Here is a 12,691-nt window from a genome sequence, read left to right as displayed (position 1 = left end):
GTCAGCCATCACTGGGAAGAGAGGCCCCTTGGTATTGCAAACTTTATATGCCCCAGTACAGGGGAATGCCAGGGCCAAGAAGTGGGAGTGGGTGGGTAGGGGAGCAGGGTGGGGGGAGAGTATAGGGAACTTTCGGGATAGCATTTAAAATATATATAAAGAAAATATCTAATAAATATATTATAAAATAAAAAAAATTAAAAAAAGAAAGTCTCTTAGAATTCTGTGCTAAAACAACTTGACCCTCTTTTGTTGTTGTTGTTTTTTGTTTGTTTCTTTTTTGGTTGGGAGACTTTTAATGACTGCTTCTATTTCCTTAGGGGCTATAGGTCTGTATTGTTTATCTGGTCTTGGCTTAACTTTGGAAAGTGGTATCTATAGAGAAACTTGTCCATTTCTTTTAGATTTTCCAATTTTGTGTAGGACAGGTTTTTGAAGTATGACCTATTGATTCTTTGGACTTTCTTGGTACCTGTTGTTATGTCCCCGTTTTGTTTCAGATTTTGTGAATTTGGATATTTTTTTCTCTCTGCCTTGCAGTTAGCTTGGATAAGGGTTTGTCTGTGTTGTTGAGTTTTCTCAAAGAACCAGCTCTTTGTTTCTTTGATTCTTTGCATTGTTCTCTTTGTTTTTAATTGATTGATTTCAGCTTTGAGTTTGATTATTTCCTGCCATCTGCTCCTCTTGGGTGTGTTTATTGCTTTTTGTTCTAGAGCTCTTAGGTGTGCTGTTAAGTCATGAGTATGAGGTCTCTCTAATTTCTTTATGGAAGCATTTAGTGCTATGAACTTTTCTTTTAGCACGGCTTTCATTGTGTCCCATAATTTTGGGTATGTTATGCATTCATTTTCAGTGAATTTTTGGAAGACTTTAGCTTGCTTTCTTTCTTTCTTTCTTTCTTTCTTTCTTTCTTTCTTTCTTTCTTTCTTTCTTTCTTTCTTTCTTTCTTCCTTCCTTCCTTCCTTCCTTCCTTCCTTCCTTCCTTCCTTCCTTCCTTGACGCAGTGGTCATTCAGTAGAGATTTGTTGTTTCCATGAATGTGTAGGCTTTTTGTTGTTTCATTGTTGTTCAAGTCCAGCTTTAAAGTATGGTGGTCTGATAAGATCCAGGGGCATATTTCAATTTTCTTGTATCTGTTGAGACTTGCTTTGTGATAGAGTCAGTTTTAGAGAAGGTTCTGTGAGGTGCTGAGAATAAAGTATATTCTTTTGTGTTTGGGTTCTATAGATGTCTGTTAAGTCCATTTGATTCATAACATCTGTTTCATTATTTCTCTGTTTAGCTTCTGTCTGGATGACCTGTCAATTGGTAAGAGTAGGGTGTTGAAGTATCCCACTATTAATGTGTGGGGTTCCATGCATGATTTAAACTTTAGTAATTGTTGTTGTGAAAGAACCTAGTGGGAAAACCCCCACTCAATTCCTGATTCGGCGTGCACCCAAGAATCACAAACAGACGACCATCTTGATGTAAAAACAGGAGGTAGTTTAATGGCGGAGCTCCGGGTCGAAACGTATCTCACGCAGGAGACAGTGGATTCGACTGTTTAATGGAGCTTCTGGGGTCGAAACATATCTTACGCAGGAGACAGTGGATTCGACCATGAGGCTTGGAAGCTAGGGGTTTTTAAAGAAAAGGGGTGGGGCTGGGGAGGAATTGGCTCGGTTTCACATGATTGGTTCATTTAAACATCAGCAGACTGTACATGCAGATAACATTTAACTTAGGTCAGAAGGGCGGGAGATAGGGAGGCACCAGGCCAGTCTGGCATGTCATTCTCTTTATCTCTCTTTATCTTTATGGCCAAGCAGCCTCAGGAATGTCTTAACGAAGGGCCTGCCAGGGCATGTCCTGGCCTGTTCTGCTATGTTCTCGGCCCCAGGTTTCAAAGCTCACAAACAACTCTTTGGGTTATTTGACATAAATTACATGAATCACAGGTCTCAAGTTTTTATTTTTTTTCAGTTGTTGTTTTACAAAAATAGGTGCCCTTGCATTTGGAGCATACATGTTCAGAATTGAGATGTAGTCTTGGAGGATTTTTCCTTTGAGTCTGAAGTGTCCTTACCCATTTCTTTTGATTAATTTTGGTTGGAAGTCTATTTTATTAGATACTAGAATGGCTTCACCAGGTTGTTTCTTGAGTCCATTTGCTTGGAAAGCCTTTTTCCAACCCTTGACTCTGAAGTAATGTGTATCTTTATTTTTGAGTTTGTAAGGGTCCAAAATCACTGAAGGGCCAGGCAGTGGTGGCGCATGCCTTTAATTCTAGCACTTGGGAGGCAGAGACAGGCAGATTTCTGAGTTTGAGGCCAGCCTGGTCTACAAAGTGAATTCCAGGATAGCCAGAGCTATACAGAGAAACCCTGTCTCAAAACAAAAACAAAAACAAAATCACTGAAGGAAGACCCCAGACTCAGATAATATGCAAAATACAAAGAATGTTTAGTCTACAGAAACAATTAGCATGAATGCATTGGGGTGGGGACTCAACCATTCTTTGAAATGGTGACCTCAGACAAAGGCACAAAGGCCCCCCCACCCTTTTTTTTGAGACAGGGTTTCTCTGTTTAGCCCTAGCTGTCCTGGAACTCACTTTGTAGACCAGGCTGGCCTCAAACTCAGAAATCCACCTGCCTCTGCCTCCTGAGTGCTGGGATTAAAGGCATGTGCCACCACGCCCGGCTCCACAAAGGCCTTCTTATAGGGAACCAGGGGAACTCTCTAGAAGGATTAGGCGATCTAAATTTTCATTGTTGGGTCCTAGGGGTTCCCAGGTGGTCAGTAGTCTGCATTCCTATGTCATGAACATTTAACCATAGAACGAGATAGGGCTGCCCAGTGCAGATGGTTATCTCCAGGCTGCTCTTTGGGAGAGGGTTTTATGATCTTGTTATGGATTTCATGGACTGTCCCTGGAGCTGGTGCCTTATGACCTTTTTTTTGAAATCAGGCCTGTCCTTAATGGAGACAAATGGGTTTATGTTGTCCTTTCAAGGTGTGCTTCTTATATGCAGCAGAAATGATGGATTCTGTTTTCACATCTATTCTGTTAGCCTGTGTCCTTTTACTAGGGACTTGAGTTCATTGATATTAAGAGATAATTAATGATCAATGATTGTTATTTCCTAATATTTTGATGGTGGTGGTGGTGGTGTGTATGTGTGTGTGTGTGTGTGTGTGCGCACGAGCATGCTTCCCTTCTTTTGGTTTTGCTGAGAAATTATTTATTCCCTGTGCTTTCTTGGTGAGTTTTCTAGTATCTTTTGTAGGGCTGAATTTGTGGATAGATATTGTTTAAATTTGGTTTTGACATGGAATATCTTGTTTTTTCCATCTATGGTGATTGAAAGTTTTGCTGGATATGGTGGTCTGGCTGACATTTGTACTTTCTTAGTCTCCAAGATATCTGTCCAGGCCCTTCTGGCTTTTAGAGTCTCTGTTGAGAAGTCAAATGTAATTCAAATAGGTCTGCCTTTTTATGTCACTTTTCTTGCCTTTTTCCAGAAGACACTATTTCCTTACAATTATCCACTATATCTGGCTCTTATATTCTTTCTTCTCCCTTTTCTTTTGGAGGACAGGCTATGTTCCATTTAAGGCTGAACATTCTACAGTTTCTTATTCTCTGCATCTAGTTGTGAATTTCAATGTTAATTATCATCTACTGCACATAGAAACTTCTCTAATGGGGATAAGAGCTGCAGTGACTAAGGGTATAGTGTAAGTCATTAGGAGTCAGTTCAATGCTGTGTTCATGTAGCAGAAAAATACCAGTAGGTTCTCCTCTAGAGCCTATGACCTGTCTACCTAAGGTTCTTGGACTAACAATGGTACCAGATAGGTTTCATCTTGTGGACTTTTCTTATTTCTTTCTTTCTTTCTTTCTTTCTTTCTTTCTTTCTTTCTTTCTTTCTTTCTTTACTTATTTACATATTTATTTATTTATTTAGGATTGCGATGACTGGAGGTTACTTTAACCATGGAAAGTGAAACCACAGATACAGATAGTTCTTCTATTCAGGTGACACAGTGGCTAGATTGGTACAGGAAAAAATATATAGAGCTCCATAAAGTAGGCTCTTCAGGCTAGAGAGATGCTTTGCTATCAAATATGTAAAAGGTAGAGAGAGATCAACAAGAATCCCCTAAGACTTGGGCTCCCCAGGCTTTACCATCTATCAGCATCACCTGAAGTCTGTGGTCAAAAGAAATCCCTTGGCCCCAGTTCCAGAGTCGTAGAGTCCACAGGTTTAGAGTGGGGCCTCAGAATTTGATTTTCTAAGTTCCCAGAGATGACTAGTGCTCTGGTCCAGGGACCATACGTTAGAGCCTCTGCTTTATAGGATGGGTAGGATTGGGGAGGGACATTGGGATCGTCCTTAATCATGGGATCAGCCATGAGCGGGATCCACTCTTCACTGTAATATGAGGAAGAGTTTCATGGATATCTAACATGGGTATTTATAAGTTTGCTAAAAGTAATTCTTAAGTCATTTCTTGGTTCTTCTGAAGTGTGGTAGATTGTTTATAGGAAATAGAAGTAGGATGGGGACAGGTAGACAACAGACAGGCAGATTAAGGGTTGGGGAGAGTGGTAAGGGTCTGAAATAGCCTTAGAGACAGATAGAAGATGGAAAACTAGGTAAGGAAATAGGAATCCTTCTGGGTAGCCTTGAGGCCGGAGACTGTGAACATACAACAATGTGCGTATCTCTCCAGTTACGAGAGTCTTCTCTGTAGCCCCCAGCAACCCTGCCAGGAAAAGCCTGGTGGCTTGACTCATCCAAGTTAGGAAATTTGCTAGGTGGTTTGTGCAGAAGGAAATTGGGGCATGGAAATTAAAGTTTTCAAGAGAATGTATGACAGACTACAGAAGATTTGAAGGGAGGCAAAGACAGGAGGGGCTGACAGTTAAGTGGAGAGACTTGTCGTTTAGAGATTGCCGTGATCGACACAGATATCGAGGGAACAGGGTGATGATGGGAAGGGCAGGAGGCCATATGCAGAAAGTAGGATGCTTGAATTTAGGTTGTGAGGTTGTAGTTCTGAGAGTAACAGTGTTGGAAGAATGGCTGTGGAAGACATGGCCGAAGTAGAGTGGAGGGGTTTATTGGTGACAAGGAGCTGAAAGAGCTCAGGAAGCCGTGAAGGACTGTTAGTGAGTTGTCCTTGTGGGAGCCGAGATGGCCTTTAACATGGTGGCGTCAACAGCCACAGCTAAGGGTAACTGAACACATCTATACAGTACTGTCAGTATCCCTGTTAGAGAGAAGAAACAAAGGGGGAAGACTAGACACCCAGCTAGTCTAGGACCAGTGTGTATTCCATCCATAGTCTCTTCTTACTCCTTAGGTGGGACTTGGGATGAGAAGGGAATTTGAGAGGCAGCCATTGTAGAGAGGAGGAGTGCTGAGTGCACCGGGATAGGATGGAAGTGAGTCCAGCACGTTGGTGGGGACATGTGCTTACAGGAATGTGTTGGCTGGAGGCTGCTTCTCCTTGTTTACCTGTGGCAGCGGCACACAGTTTGCTGGTACTGCACAGGATTCCAGAGCTCTGGAGGAGGACTGCTGCACATGAACTCGGGAGTAGGAATAGGTCTTTGCTGCAGGTACTGCAAGCAGTCTTCCCAGCCTTGAAGCTGTTAGACCCTCTCCCTCCCCGCAGTTCTTAGGGGCTTAATGCTCACCCCTCAGGCCATGGGAAGCTCTGCGAGTTGGTAAGTTGTGCATTTTAAGTATTTAACCAGCAGGCATTTCTTTGAGGAGACAACTTCAGAGTTCAAACTTCTGTGTAATCACCAGGGAAAGGTAGAAGACTATATCTGCACCAAGTACAGTTCTCATCCTCGTCAGGGAGGACTGGCCAGCGCCACTGTTTCTCGTTTATTCTGTTTTCTCAGGTAGGTCAAGTAACTCTGCATCCGAAGTTGGGCAAAGCTGTAGCCTGCATTGCTCTGGTCTTTCCTGAAATGTCTGCAGCACTGTACAGTCCCTGTCTTGTCACAGTGAATTGTTCTTTCTTTTGGATACACAGATTGTGATCCCCAGAGCAGGCACTGTGGACAGTTTGCATTCGAAGTGGGGAGTGCCTTTAATCCCTTCCCACTACTTAAAAGAGGGAAAACTTAGTCTTGTTTGGCTTGAGCACTGTACTTTTTGTGTCAAGAGCCTTTGAATTGCTGCAGAAGGAACAAGGAGGCTGGTTAATTGGGTCCTGGAACAGGCACTGGGCATGTGGTTTAGCCCCAGGCAGTGAGCTGCCGCCAGTCCTGCTTTGTGCAGGAGGCCAGGAAGGAAGGCCCACATGGATGACAGTGGCTCAGGATGACAGTGGCTCAGGTGTTGTCTTCACCAGGAGCATCTCTATTCCAGCCACTGACCGCAGCTTCCACAGCCTTTCCTCTGCACAGCTGACTGCGGCTTGCTCTCCTGGGAACTCCTGTGCTGACTCTGTAGAGCCTGAGCTCACCTCTTATCAGAAGATAAGCCATGGGGTGTGGGCAGCAGGGAGGAGGCTTACATAACCGCCAAGGACAGCGGCTCCAGCAATTGAGGTGTTCTTTGTTGTTAGCCATGCCCCGCCCCAGCTCACCAGGCTTTTCTGCTTGCTTGCTTTTGGTTTGTATTTTTAAATTTCCTCTAAACCCTTTCGGCATGTGAAACTATTGCCAAGAGTTCATTTGTTCTTCTGGTTATTACTCTGACAAATTTGGAATCCCTTAGGGCCTAGCTTTTTTTCAAATTCTAATTCTTAGTTACCTAACAGACAAGCTAACAGTCTTTGCCATTTTTTTTTTTTTCTTTTATAGCCCTAGGTCTGCTTCCAGGCATCTGCCTTGGATAGTTTGTGTGGGTCTCTCGCTCCTTCTGACTTTGACTCTCCTTGTACTTAGCTTATATACCACTAAGCGTCTCCTGTCTCCATTGTAATCTTACACAAGTGGCTTATTACATCATGAGGAAAATTGGGCACCCTGTTCTCTTGTTTTGTGGCATGACAGAAGTCCCTGAAGCCCAGCTTCCTTTCTCAAAGCCTTAATTTCTGAGCTATAACATCTTCCATTTCCCTTTATCTCACAACTGCCCAGTTGCCCATGTATTGTCCTAAGTGCGTCTTTAATAGTCTGCTTTACCGTATGCAGCCAGTGAAACCGTGGTAGCCTCTTTGTCTTGGCTCGTTTGGACTGCCATAACAATACGCCATGAGCAAGGAGACTTAGGAACACAGAATCCTCCTCCTCACGGTTGCAGAGGTGGGGAAGGTCAAGACGAAGGCTTCCGCAGAGATGCAGGGAGGAGCTGCACCTGCTCCCCCTCACATGGTGGGAGAGATAAACAGACTCCGTCAGCCTGTTTTAGAGGGGTAGCCCTCACCCCCAACGGCCTCGTGTCCTCAGTACCATCTCCTTGAGGGTTAGGATTTCGGTATACAGTTGGGAGTGTACACAGCATCCATTCCCTAGAGTTTCTGAATGAACTTTGTTCAGATTGGGGTCCTTCTAAAATAACTTCCGTCACCCTGCCCCAATTTCAGTATTGTTTCATAGTTTTTTGAAGTAAAATACTTTCTTTCAAGTTTCCTTCTCTCATTTCCTTATAAATAAGGACACAAATAAATGATAAGCTGTTTCTTTTTAAAACTAAAATTCTAACTGTAAAAAGCTTCCAGTTTTCTACTTCTGGGAAGCTAATCTTGTGCGATGATTCCTGAAGCATAGTGATAGGATGCTGTTTGTGTTGTACTAACTCATTCTCTCTGCCTGTGTAACCCTGCCCTGGAATTCACTCTGAACCAGGCTGGCTTTGGATTCACATTCGCCCTCTTGCCTCTGCCTTCCAAGTGTTGGTATTATAGGTAGAAGCCACCTTGCCCCGTAACATTGCCATGCCTGTATCTTTCCTTCTCAGTATTAGCCATCCTTCAAGCTTAGTAGCTCCTAGCTCCAAGTCTTCCCTGGGAGCTTGCTATGTAAATTCACCACAACCCACCTGCCTCTGCCTCCACCTGAGGACTGGGCAGAGAAGCACGCCCAAATATACTTTGTTCTTGCTGTCCCTCTTGGCTTCCTGATACATCTAACCCCATTGTTTCTTTCTTTCCTCTCCCCCCTGTCTTCCCTTCCTGCTTTTCTTGTTTTCTTTCTTAAATAATGTCCCATGCTGGCCTTGACTAATGTAGCTGAGGATGACCTTGAATTTGTAGTGCTCTTGCATCTATTTTACGGTTCTGAGATCACAGGCATGCACCCCTGCAGCCGTTTATGTGGTGCTGGGATTACCCAGGGCCTCCTGAGTGCTAGGCAGGCACTCGAGAAACTGAGTTATGTCACCAGCGTCTCACCAAGCCTATCTAAGGGACGGAGAGCCTGTACAGTGACCATGCTGGAGAGGACAGAGAAGATCAAGGGCAGCAGGGATTCCTCTGTGATGTAATCAGGAGTAAGGAAAGCCACCAGAAGGAAAAAGACTGCTCTTCCAGAGGTCCTGAGTTCAAATCCCAGCAACCACATGGTGGCTCACAGCCATCTGTAACAGGATCCCATGACCTCATCTGGTGAGGCATCAGATGTACATGCAGCAGAGAACTTACATATTAAAAAAATAGTCTCATGCCTCAAGTTTGCTCTGTAGCAGGGATGACCTTGGAGTCTCCTTTCTCTGCCTCCCTTTGGTATCTTTATCTGGTTTTACTGTCAGTGTAATACTGGCCTCTTACAAATAGTGACGGTTTTTACTCTTCAGGATTTTTGTTTTGTTTTGTTTTGTTTTGTTTGTTTGTTTGTTTTTTAAGATTTATTTATTATATGTAAGTAGACTGTAGCTGTCTTCAGACACCCCAGAAGAGGGCATCAGATATCTTCAGGGATGGTTGTGAGCCACCATGTGGTTGCTGGGAATTGCACTCAGGACCTTTAGAGGAGCAGTCAGTATTCTTGACCTCTGAGCCATCTCTCCAGCCCACTTTCTACTTCTTTTTATTTTTTATTTTTTCACTTCCTACTTCTTAAAGGTTTTATTGGTAAACCAAACCATCAATACTTGGATCTTTGGAGAACGTGTCAGACCCAAACTAAAGCAGAGACTAACATAAATAACTGATAATGGAATAGGAAAAATGTATGTATTTAGTAAAGTAAGGGTTACTTGAACATGTGCACTGTGTTACAATGACAGTCGAGCTGATAACCAAGATAGCAAATGCTATGTGGATACACTGCAAAGGAGTGATTCAGGTTCCAGGAAGGAGAGACTCAGATGGTGTGGGATTTTATCATGTTACGAAGAATGGTGTGCACTTATAACTTGTGTGTTGTTTAGCTCTGGAAATTTCCATTTAGTATTTTCAGACTGCATTGGTCTCTAGTAACTAAAACCACAGCCAGCTAAATTATGGTTTAGAGAAGTTATTGTATGTTTGCCTTCTCCTACAGCTTCTTGGATGTGTATGAAATAGAATGATTATGTGTTTTGTGGTGCTCAGAGACCACACCTAGGGCCTCTGCACTGCAGGCAACTGCCTTATCTCTGCCTCTTGGTACCTTTGAGACAGGGTCCTTTATATAGGCAGACCATTACAGAGCCCGAGTGGTTTTCAGGCTCCCATGGTCCTCCCGTGCCAGCCTTCCAAGTACTGCGATGAAAGGTGTTCCTTACCATATTTAGCTCTTTCCTTTTCTTCTCTTTTCCATGAAAGGCCCAGTGCTAGGGCTGGAAATCTAGTGCCTCTCATGTGCTAGATTAGGTCTCGACCACTGAATTATAGCACCAGACTAGATTGTGTTTTTAAAAAGTTTAATTAATTTTTGAAACTCATCATTATTATTAATGTGTATGTGTGTGTGGTATGCATGCATGCATATGTGTGTGCGTGTATGTGATGTGGAGTAGGGGGCACCCATATACCAGCGTAGGTGGTGGGCAGAGGACAACCTCATGGAGCTGGTTCTGGGAGCTGAGTTCACTTTACTCATTTCTGCCCAGGGCCCATGTAAAGTGAATGAGATCTCGCTGTGCTGGGACTTATGTTGTAGATCTCCTGCTTATATATGCTTATATATGCTTACACAGTAGCAAAACTCCTCCTCATTCTTTGAGGTTCACTACAGGCTTTCCTTGTTCTTGCTCTGTTGTCAGGCCACTCAGCACTACCGAATGTGTCCTTGGCCATCTTCTTGGCTCTTCAGTTATTACCCCAGTCTGTTTCCAGCTTTACCCACAGATACGAACTGGAGTCTACACCAGCTTTCTCCCCATCAGTGACTTATGTAACCCCTGATCTTGCAGAAATTTCTCCTGACGTCACTCTTGCCATAGTCATTGGTAAATGCTCAGTTTCCTGTTGCAGCCTGTTCCCATCAGCCTGTACCTGATAGGCCACCCTGCCTTGTCTCAGAAGGCTGTGCTGTGCCCCGTTTCTCATTTGTGTGCCCCTGCCCACCTCTTTCCCTTCTGACAGGAATACTGGGGTCATGTCATGCATCGGCCTTCCCAAACTCTGCTTTGAATTTTGTTTCCTTTGCTCATGTGTTTTTTTACTGCAGTTTTCCTTTCCTTATGACTTCAGCTACTGCCTAGGAATGTGAGTCTAAGTCTGAGCCTCTACTGCAGCATCCCAGAGGTGATGTCGACTCAGTGTCTCACACAACTTGCCCCTTAGTTCCTGTGTTCTGTCTTAGCTTTTGACATTACTATACAGTCAGCCTTTCACTCAGGATAGAAACACTGAAAAACACTCAGACTCATTTTCCCCAAATCCCAGATCGATTTGGCTTTACACATATTAGATCTTTAATATTTTGAAATCCATCCCACAGGAGGAATCTCCAATGGTGATGGCAGAGTGAATTGCTCTCCTGAACCTTCAGAGATAATAGTGGCAAAGTGGTAAAGCCTTTTCTTTCTTTCTTTTTTGAAAAAAGACATAAAGAAATTGGAGAGAACCCAGAAGATATAGAAGCTAGAGGAGAGTTTAATTTTGAAAGATGGAGATCAGAGGTGATAAAATGTTCATTTGCACGTTAAAAAAAATGTTGCCGGAGAGCATCAGCAGGAGAGTGCCAAGGGAAAGCCTGACTGTCTCTGGGTGGCCAGGACCAGGGTGCGCAGTCAAACTAGACATTTAGCAGGATGACCTTTTAAAGAAACAACAACAACAAAATGCAAAACAATAAGCCAACAAGAAGATAAGCCTCATGTCCTGACTGTAAGCTACAATCCCTGACTATAGTGTACGGGAAGACTGCAGGAGGCCTGGTGAGGAAGCTCGCAGCAGTGAGGAAGACTGAGGTCGGTTTGTGAAGACAGTCTGTGCCAGATTGAGCTTAAGGTCTATTGCCGTTTACAGCAAGTCCATCTCCTAACCATGGGAGGCCAAAGTCTGAAGGCTTAGGCTTTGAGATGTCAGAGAACAGAGTCTGTGACTAAAATGTGTCTTCTAGACAGGGTGTGTCAGTTGCTGTCATAACTGCAGCTGTGGTTCCTAAGGCCCAGAAGACTGGCCCTGTCACCATTCTGTCATGTATAGAGGAGGGCTCAGCAGGCCTAACTGTGGGCAGGCCGTGGCTGCTGGAGCATGGGCCACTGTTTCCGGATCCTCATCACTGAGAGTTGCCCATGCTCCATGAAAAACTGCCGAGCTGTGGCCGTGCCATCAAGCACACTCAACTCAATGGGGAGCAAACATGGATGTAGGATGGGGACTTGCTGGGAACAGGAGTTTTAGTGGGAGAGGATAACAGAGCGTAACAAAATTCATTATGGACATGTAGAAAATGTCAAAGAATAATTTTTTAAAAGAAGCGATGAGATGAGAACAGGCCCCAACCCTGAGTGACTATAATCAAGGATAAAGGCTGTCTACAGAGACTGGCTCCATGATGACTTAGATGATGGAATTAGCTGTCCAAATGCCCAAGTAACTGCTGCTTGTGTATTTAGAGACTAAAAGTAAAACTGCCCAATTGAAAATTCAAGAAAGGGCTGAAGAGACGGCTCAGGGGTTAAGAGCACTGAGTGCTCTTCCAGAGGTTCTGAGTTCAATTCCCAGCAACCACATGGTGGTTCACAACCATCTGTAATAGGATCTGATGCCCTTTTATGGTGTCTGAAAACAGCGACAGTGCACTCACATACATGAAATAAATAAATAAATCTTGAAGATCTGATAGAATTCTGTACTAAAACCATCTGGCCCTGGACTTTTTTTTTTTTTTTTTTAAGAAAGTACAAGAAAAAGAAATGAAATGCAGAAACAGAAGCAAAATACTTTTCACGGGTGTAATTATATACCTAGAAAATTTCAAGAACTCTACATTAGAGATAGCAAGGTTGTAGGATATAAGGTCAATATACAAAAATCAGTTGTTTGGGACTGGAGAGATGGCTCAGTGGTTAAGAGCACTGGATGCTCTTCCAGAGATCCTGAGTTCAATTCCCAGCAACCACGTGGTGGTTCACAACCATCTGTAATGGGATCTGATGCCCTCTTCTGATATATGTGAAGACAGCTATAATGTACTCATATAAATAAATAAATCTTTTTAAAAAAATCAATTGTTGGGGGTGGGTGGGTGGGGGACTGGGGGGGAATGTATTGGGGACTTTTTGGATAGCATTGGAAATGTAATTGAGGAAAATACCTAATTAAAAAAAAATATCAATTGTTGCTGGGCGTGGTGGCGCACGCC

The 12,691-nt window shown here is 43.5% G+C and overlaps 1 protein-coding gene across 3 annotated transcripts in view; it reads left to right on the top strand.

Moving 5' to 3' along the window:
• The window catches only part of Kiaa0319l (KIAA0319 like), a 101,614-nt gene that overhangs the window by 44,438 nt on the left and 44,485 nt on the right, over positions 1-12,691 (top strand). The window lies entirely within an intron of this gene.

The sequence above is a fragment of the Mus caroli genome, unplaced genomic scaffold (assembly GCF_978045245.1).
Source record: "Mus caroli unplaced genomic scaffold, Mus_caroli_1 scaffold_6, whole genome shotgun sequence".
Classification (NCBI taxonomy): domain Eukaryota; kingdom Metazoa; phylum Chordata; class Mammalia; order Rodentia; family Muridae; genus Mus; species Mus caroli.
The sequence above is the reverse complement of the archived record's forward strand: the minus strand, read 5'-3'. Positions and strand labels throughout refer to the sequence as shown.